The sequence below is a fragment of the Nomascus leucogenys genome, unplaced genomic scaffold (assembly GCF_006542625.1).
Source record: "Nomascus leucogenys isolate Asia unplaced genomic scaffold, Asia_NLE_v1 001672F_28387_qpd_obj, whole genome shotgun sequence".
In the NCBI taxonomy this organism is placed as follows: Eukaryota; Metazoa; Chordata; class Mammalia; order Primates; family Hylobatidae; genus Nomascus; species Nomascus leucogenys.
In genome coordinates, this window is record NW_022096719.1 from 8821 (window position 1) to 18430 (window position 9610).

The 9610-nt window shown below is 39.2% G+C and overlaps 1 pseudogene across 1 annotated transcript; it reads right to left on the minus strand.

Annotated features, from left to right (window-relative positions):
* Positions 1 to 6902: 6902 nt before the first annotated feature.
* On the minus strand, positions 6903 to 7694 carry LOC115834027 (annotated as a pseudogene). Its single transcript, XR_004029171.1, has one exon. The product of XR_004029171.1 is annotated as a pancreatic progenitor cell differentiation and proliferation factor pseudogene (transcript).
* Positions 7695 to 9610: the final 1916 nt, after the last annotated feature.

The following is a 9610-nucleotide window of genomic DNA, read 5'->3' on the forward strand; positions in this document are numbered from 1 at the left end:
GACTATATTTAGTTAGCTGCACATTTTCCAAACATGATTGTATTATAATCATTCTTATTACAGTAATTAGAACACAAATATTACTTAACAGATGACCTGAAAGATGAAAATGTGTCAATCAAAAGATTTGGATATGCTTTAACATTTTGCATGCTTTTGAAAGGGCAAGTCAGTAAGCATCTAGTCACGGACTTTCTGATTTTTTGTTTGTTTGTTTATTTTGAGACAGAGTTTCACTCTTGTTGCCCAGGCTGGAGTGCAGTGGCGAGATCTCAGCTCACTGCAACATCTGCCTCCTGAGTTCAAGCAGTTCTTCTGCCTCAGCCTCCCAGTATCTGGGGTTACAGGCGTCTGCCACCATACCTGCTGATTTTTGTATTTTTAGTAGAGACGGGGTTTCACCATGTGAAACCCGGCCAGGCCGGTCTCGAACTCCTGCCATCAGGTGATCCACTGGCCTCGGCCTCCCAAAGTGCTGGCATTACAGGCATAAGCCCCGTACCCGGCCTCTAATTTACCAATATTCCTTTGAGGTAAGACTGATTATCACCATTTTACAGACTAGGAAAATGAAGGCCCATTATAAAAACTGAGCAAAAAGTAACACTTTCTTTGGCTTGATTCCAAAACCAGTGTTTGAAATGAGAAGGAGGCAGAAACCTATATTTACTGGGTGCTTATTACTTAGAAGACATCATAGTACTTTCCTTATCCTTTTAAAATAATTTATTGAGTTTAAAAAACATATATTATATATATGTATAACTATATATAATTATGTACATATAAAATTATGTGTATATAAATTTATCATATTTTCCATTTTTAAGTGTGCAGTTTAAATATTTTTACATATGTATTTTCACCCTTCATCACACCACCTCCTACCCTCTCCCTTTCCCAGCCTCTAGTAACCACAAATCTACTTTCTATCTTCATGAGATCCACCTTTTAACTTCTTCATGTGGGTGAAAACATGAAATATTTGTCTTTCTGTGCTTGCCTTATTTCATTTGACATAATGACTTCTAGTTCCATCCATGTTGCTACAAATGACAGGATTTCATTCTTTTTATGACTGACTAATATTCCATCAAGTATATGGAATATTTTCTTTATGCATTAATCTATTGATGGGCACTGATGTTGATTCCATATTTTGGCTACTGTGAATAGTGCTGCAATAAACATGGGAGTGCAAATATCTCTTTTGTATTTTGATTTCCTTTTTTTGGATATATGCCCAGTAATGGAATTGCTGGACCATACAGAAGTTCTATTTTTAGTTTTTTGAGGAACCTCCAAAGTGTTCTCTGCAGTGGCTGTACTGATTTACATTTCCATCAACAGCGTACAAGGGTTCCTCATTCTCTACATTCCCACCAGCACCTGTTATTGCTTATCTTTTTATACAAGCCGTTTTAACTAAGGCGAGATAATATTGCATTGTGGTATTGATTTGCATTCTCTGATGATTAGAGATATTGAATATATTTTCATATAAATGTAGGCCATTTGTATGTCTTATTTTGGGAAATGTCTGCTCAGATCTTTTGCCCATTTCTAAATAGAATTATTTGTTTTTTGTTATTGAGTTGTTTGAGCTTCTTGTATATTCTGGTCATTATTTGATTGTCAGAGGGATAGTTTGCAAATGTTTTCTCTCATTCTGTGTGTTGTCTCTACATTTTGTTGATTGTTTTTTTGCTATTCAGAATCCTTTTAGCTTGACATAATCCCTATCGCCTATTTTTGCTTTGGTTGCCCATGCTTTTGAGGTCTTACACAAAATATCTTGGCTTAGATTAATGTCACAGAGCATTTCTCAAATGTTTTCTTCTAGTAATTTCACAGCTTTCGGTCTTGGATTCAACTCTTTACTTTGATTTGATGTTTGTGTATGGTGAGAGGTAGAGGTCTATTTTTATTCTTTTGCATATAGTTATCCAGTTTTCCTAGCACCATTTATTGAAAAGACTGCCTTTTTTTCATTGTAAGTTATTGGTGCAAGTTCTTGTTGAAGATGAGTCACTTGTAAATGCACAGGTTTATATCTGGGTTCTCTATTCTGTTTCATTGGTCCGTGTGTCTGTTTTTTTATGCCAGTACCATGCTGTTTTGGTTACTACAGCTCTGTGATAACTTTTGAAGTTAGGTAGTAGTGTAATGCTTCCAGCTTGGTTCTTTTTGCTCAGGTTGGCTTTCTCTCTTCAGGGTCTTTTGTAGTTCCATTTCGATTTTAAGATTTAAAAAAAAATTGTGAAGAATGTCATTGGTATTTTGCTACGGATTGCATTAAATCTAGAAATTGCTTTGGGTAGTATTGTCATAGTAACAGTACTGATTCTTTCAATCCATGAACATGAAATATCGTTCTGTTCTATTGTGTGTGTCCTACTTCTTTCATCAGAGTTTTATAGTCTTCCGTGTATAGAGCTTTCACCTCTTTGGTTAGATTGATTCCTAGGCATTTTATATTTTTTGCAGCTATTGTAAATGGGATTGCTTTCTTGACTTCTTTTTCAGATTGTTTGTTGTTAGTGCTTATGCATACTACTGATTTTTGTATGTTGATTATGTGTCTTGCAACTTTACTGAACTTGTTTATCAGTTCTAACAGTTTTTTGGTAGAGCTGTTAGGTTTCTCTAGGAATAAGATTATATCTATGAACAAAGCTAATTTGATGTTTTTGTTTCAAATTTGGATGTCCCTTATTAATTTCTCTTGCCTAATTTTTTTGTTTGTTTAAGTGATGGCAAGTATTGCTATCCTTGTTTCATAGTTGAAAACTCCTAGGGCTAAGATGAGTTCAGTGAATCACTTGGGATCATATGGCAAATAAGTGAAAAAGCCTAAGTCTGCAGCCTTCCTTATGTATTGAATAACTTTTTTTTTTTAAAGAACTTCAAAATGACATGTCTGAGTTTAAATGTCTAAAATAAGAGCTTTACTCAATATTTGACATGCATTGACAACTCTAATCATCCCAGTGATTTTGGTCTGTACATATGCCCTCAAAAATTGAGTCACTGTGGCCTAGCATGGTGGCTCATGCCTGTAATTCCAGCACTTTGGGAAGCCAAGGCAGGTGGATCAGGAGGTCAGGAGTTCGAGACCAGCCTGACCAATATGGTGAAACCCCGTCTGTACTAAAAATACAAAATTAGCCGGGTATGGTGGAGCATGCCTGTAATTCCAGCTACTCGGGAGGCTGAGGGAGGAGAATTGCTTGAACTCATGAGGTGGAGGTTGCAGTGAGCCGAGATGGCACCATTGCACTCCAGCCCGGGCGACAGAGCAAAACTCTGTCTCAAAAAAAAAAAAAAAAAATTGAATCATTGTTTTCCAGTCCTTGGAGGGCAAGGCAAATATTCCCAAACATCAGACTTTCTATTGATTAAGCAGTTATTATTAGCTCATTTACTAGAGATTTTATAATGTGTCAGCCACTATACAAAGTGCTTTATCAGTATAGTCATGTGCCACATAATGACGTTTTTATTAATGACAGACAGCATATACGACAGTGATCCCATAAGATTATAATACAAAATTTTTACTGTACCTTTTCTATGTTCATATATGTTTAGATACACAAATACCATTGTGTTACAATTTGCTACTGTATTCAGTACAGTAACGTCCTATACAGGTTTGTAGCCTAGGATCAATTGGCTATATCATAAGCCTAGGTACTTGGCAGGCTATGCTATCATCTAGATTTGTTTGTGTAAGCACATTCTATAATATTTGCACAACAATGAAATCACCTAACAACACATTTCTCAGAATGTATTCCCATCGTTAAGCAACACGTGACTGTATTATCTCATTTAATACCCCCAAAGCCCTATGAGGCAATGTGATAGGTAGAATCTAAATACCCTTTTCTTCTCTCTAAAAAATACATTTTCCTTCTTTCTTTCTTTCTTTCTTTCTTTTTCTTTAGAGACAGGATCTCACTTTCACTCAGGCTGGAGTGCAGTGGCACAATCTAGCTCACTGCAGCCTTGAACTCCTGGGCTCAAGTGATCCTCTCCCCTCAGTCTCCCAAAGTTCTAGGAGCCACAGCACCTGGCCCTAAAAAAGCACCTTCTTATACATTAATCTAGCTATTGCTATGAAGGAATTTAGTACATGGAATTAAGTTTATTCATTGTAGATGAAATTAAGATTACTAATTAGCTGGCTTCAAAATAGAGAAATTCTTTTGGATAATCTGGGTTGGTCCAATGTAATTATATAAACCCTTAAAAATAGAAGAGGAAGGCAGAAGAGATGAAGAAAAAGGGAGGAAAGAGAAATTCAAGGCATGAGAAAAAGTTGACCTGCTGCTGCTGGCTTTGATAAAGAAAGACACCAGAAGCCTAGCTCTTAATCACTACAATGGACTCTCCCCTAGCTAATTTTTCTCAAGACTTTATTATTAATTAATTAATTTATTTATTTTTATCATACTTTAAGTTCTGGAGTACATGTGCAGAACGTGCAGGTTTGTTACATAGGTATACATGTGCCATGGTGGTTTGCTGCACCTATCAACCTGTCATCTACATTAGGTATATCTCCTAATGCTCTCCCTCCCCTAGGCCCCCCATCCTCCCACAGGCCCCGATGTGTGATGTTCCCCTCCCTGTGTCCATGTGTTCTCATTGTTCAACTCCCACTTATGAGTGAGAACATGAGGTGTTTGGTTTTCCGTCCTTGTGTTAGTTTGCTGAGATTGATGGCTTCCAGCTTCATCCATGTCCCTGCAAAGACATGAACTCATCCTTTTTTACAGCTGCATAGTATTCCATAGTGTATATATGCCACATTTTCTTTATCCAGTCTATCACTGATGGGCATTTGGGTTGGTTCCAAGTCTTTGCTATTGTGAACAGTGCTGCAATAATCATACATGTGCATGTGTCTTTATAGTAGCATGATTTATAATCCTTTGGGTGTATATCCAGTAATGGGATTGCTAGGTCAAATGACATTTCTAGTTCTAGATCCTTGAGGAATCACTTCAGTAAAATACTGGCAAACCGAATCCAGCAGTGCATCAAAAACTTGTCCACCACGATCAAGTCAGCTTCATCCCTGGGATGCAAGCCGGTTCAACATATGCAAATCAACAAACGTAATCCATCACATAAAAAGAACCAATGACAAAAACCACATGATTATCTCAATAGATGCAGAAAAGGCCTTCGACAAAATTCAACAGCCCTTCGTGATACAAACTCAATAAACTTGGTATTGATGGAATGTATCTCAAAATAATAAGAGCTATTTATGACAAACCCACAGCCAATATCATACTAAATGGGCAAAAACTGGAAGCTTCCTTTTGAAAACTGGCACAAGACAGGGATGCCCTCTCTCACCACTCCTATTCAACATAGTGCTGGAAGTTCTGGCCAAGGCAATCAGGCAAGAGAAAGAAATAAAGGGTATTCAATTAGGAAAAGAGGAAGTCAAATTGTCTCTGTTTGCAGATGACATGATTGTGTATTTAGAAAACCCCATCATCTCAGCCCAAAATCTCCTTAAGCTGACAAGCAACTTTAGCAAAGTCTCAGGATACAAAATCAATGTGCAAAAATCACAAGCATTCCTATACTCCAGTAACAGACAAACAGAGAGCCAAATCATGAGTGAACTCCCATTCACAAGTGCTATAAAGAGAATAAAATACCTAGGAATCCAACTTACAAGGGATATGAAGGACCTCTTCAAGGAGAACTACAAACCACTGCTCAAGGAAATGAAGACTTTATATATAAGTCATATAATCATATGACTAAAAAACGTGATAGCAGTCTCCAAATATAACATATTTCAAGGCCTCCAAATATAAGGATTTTAAATTATTTTTCTGAACCAGGAGCCTCTGGAACTATAGCAATGCATGATTCTATTGTTAGCATTACTTTGTTTTGAAAACAAATATTTTGATGTAGATACAATTGAAAAGAAACTCTTGCAAGATCATGTTTATTCTTCAAACCACAGATTCAAATAGTTACATTTTTTTCCTTCATGTTCACAGTACTGTTAATAAAATTTTCTCCATGGGTTGGTACACTTGAATTTGCATTTTGAGAGATACAGAGGGAGAGATATTGGTGCAAATTGGAAAAGGAATGAAACAGGACATTTATACTGGTTTTAAACATTTTAACATTCATCGTGTGTCATTTTTAACTGACTGATGAAAGGTAAAGATGTCAGAATTTTTCATTTCATGAAACAGCGTGCAGTGTTTGCTATCTTGGAAATTGTTAGTTTTCTAAAGTATAAATATTCTGTTTCATTCTGTTTCCAATTTAGGTTCATGTCTTCCCCATGGCATCTCACATGGTACAAATCGATACGCAGCATTTTTTCAATAATAATAATTTCAATGCTAACTAGGATGTGGTAAGGACTTACCATCACCTGCAAACTTAGAATACACTCTCTGCTTCTTGCACACTAAATTGATGAATAAGACCTATTTGTAATTGTCGGTAAGAGATGACAGACAATAAACTTTTTAAAAAGTTTGACTATTAAACAAACATTAAATCAAAAGGAAATTAAATGTTTATTTTTGGGAAAAAAGAGCTCAGATTCTATCTGTATCTTTTGCCAGTGTCTCCTGGTCCTGGTCCAACCTAAGGGAACTACTCTCGGTTCCCTAAAACTTCATATATATGAAATTTTACTTTCATATGCAATTTTTGTATAAAAATTAATATTTTTTATATATTATATAAAACATGAAAAGGATATATATTATATATTTTTAATAACTATGGCTCACTCATGCTATTACTTTGGCTGCAAATATAATTGTAGGTTGAATCATTTATTCCCAATTCTTCGTTTCTTCCCTTCTCTCTTTTTGCCATGGACTTTTTTTTTTTTTTTCTACTGGCTGCTTGGAGTTTATTTTCCGCTTGGTGCCAGGTGCACAGTTCCAGGTGTCAGGAAAGCTAGCGAGTGCTGGCTGGGACCGGGCGGTAGAGAGCGGGGCTCTCACTCCTTTTTGGTGTCTGCTGTGTTGATGCGAAGATCTGCTTGCTGCAGCCGCCTAGTCTACAGGGTAGGGGGTGGGGGGTGGGGAGGGGGGCGGGGAGCGGGGAGGGGGTGGGGTGGGGAGTGGGGAGGGGGCGGGGAGGGGCTCTGGTGGACTAGCGCCTCCGCAGGCCTGCGGCTGTTGGTAACCGCTCAGGTCAGGACGGGGGCCCAGCGCTGGCTGTGCTGGACGGACCGCCGGGCTGCTTCCTCGGGGCGTCCCGAGCCAGGCCACAGGTGGTCATGCTGCTGGAGGCCTGGCGGGGTTCCGAGTGCTCTGCGGACTCCAACACCGTGGCCATGAACGGGAGGGTGGACTTCTCGAAAAAGAAGCTGGCCCACCAATGACCCGGGTCAGCCTTGGGGAGACCTGGGGGGTGGGGAATGGCTTCCCCGGGGCACTCGGTACTGCTGCAGGAGCTGTTGCTGGAAGTGGAACCCAGGCGGCGCCGGTAGTAGTCGTGGGTGGCCACGAGCGAGCCGCTGGAGGGGATGGCCGCCATGCTCTAGCTTGCTGGCTGGTGGGATCTGGGCGGCGACCCCTCGCGGGCCTCGGCGCACGATCACGGGTGGCGGGGTCGGGGTCGCTAGGCCACGGAGCCCATTTGCAGAGGAGACCGCGGGAGGCCGCGCCACGACAGAGAGGCGCGGGGTCTTGCCACGGACTTTTAATAACATCCAACAGAATAGGATGAATTTAATGTGTGATCCTATGGGTACTGGATTGTCCAAGTGACTCTGGACAATAAAATGTGGGTGCAGTTGGTACTATGACATTTCTGGGCTCAGGCCTTAAGAGATACCGTGGTACTCTGCTCATTCTTTTGCCTTTTTATTGCTGTTAAGAGAAGCACTTCCTTTGTGCAGTTGCTGCCCTTCTACATGGGCTCCAGAGTAAATATATGGGTTAAGGTTTAAACATAACACGACAGTAATGAGGAAAGCCCAGCTTTCCCTGTAGCTTGAAGCAGAGCCAACGATCTAGGCTCAGCCAGGATCGGACCATCCCAAAACAACATGAAGATGGATAGGTGGGTCCAGCAGAGATCATGAGAGTTGGCTCAGCTTAACTACATACAAGGGAAATAATCAATGCTTATTCTTGTATGCCATTGGGATGTTATGACTGTATACTATGCAGCATTGTTGCAGAAATGGCTAACAGATACAAACACCTTTTACCATGTGTATATTTGAGTAAACTACGTTTTAATCTGCCCAAGTCGCACCCAAAGTTTTCTCCTTATTTGATCCTTCTCAATCTCAAATGTAGTTTTTAGTGTGTGTGCCCACATGTCCATAATAATATTTGTTATATTTTACTGAAATTTGTTGCTCATGCATTTACCTCTCTCAGTAGAGGATAAGTTACTGGAAGGCAAGGAATGTGTCTTATGTATCTTTGGAGATACAACCTACCAGAGCACTTCACATGTAGCTGGTGTTTAAATAGACTTTTCTAAATGATGGAATGGATAGATCAATGCCTTTTCCAGTTATTTGATGTCACATGACATTTGGGTATTTAATGTGCTACGTACTTATCTGGAAAAGTTTCTAGTTGGAAGGAAGGTGAGACTATCTAAACTATTCAAACATGGGTAGTAATGTCTGTTTCTTGTCATCAGTGGAAGCACACTTTGGAGTAAACTCCTAGATTCCAGAAAAATTCGCCTTCTCTTTTTTTTTTTGCTCCAATGCCATAGAGTAAGCTGAGCTGAGGAGTTTTCCTTCCTAATAGTGTGTAATTTCGTGGTGTTTCACAAATTACAAAATCTGTGATTTCACTCATTATGCATTTTTAGCATTAGGAGTTTGGATTTCAGGATAGGATTCGAAAAACAATGATTGGGCTGCTATTTGCTATGCATGTTAGGTATATAAGGGAATCAACTGAAAGAGGTGGAATCATCTGAGTTTTGACCAGCAAACTTGTGAATAAAAACAAGTAGAATTGGGGCTTTCTCTTAACTGAGTACCTGACCAAAAATTTGGGGCTGAATTTAAGCCAGAGTAGATCAAATTCTAGGTAGAGACTGTGAAGAGTAGCCGGTACAATGTCCAACAGTTCATAGGACCTCTAGGAAAACCAGTAATTTATTTGATTTCTAGGATTTTTATTTTCAAACATTTCTAGTTTTGGTAAATTGTGATCAGAGTGACATTTGTAATTGTATTAGTCCATTTTCATGCTGTTATGAAGAAATACCTAAGACAGGGTAATTTATAAAGAAAAAGAGGTTTTACAGTTGCACATGGCTTAGGAGGCCTCACAACCATGGCAGAAGGTGAAGGAGGAGCAAAGGCATGTCTTATATGGTGGCAGGCAAGAGGGTGTGCAGGGGAACTGCCCTTTATAAAACTATCAGATCCCACGAGACTTATTCACTATCAGGAGAACAGCACAGGAATAACCTGCCCCCATGATTCAATTACCTCCCACAAGGTCCCTCCCAGGACATGTAAGAATTGTAAGAACTACAATTCAAGATGAGATTTGGGTGGGGAAATTTGATACTTTTTTTTATATTTTAAATTATCTTAAATGTTTGTGTGCTTGAG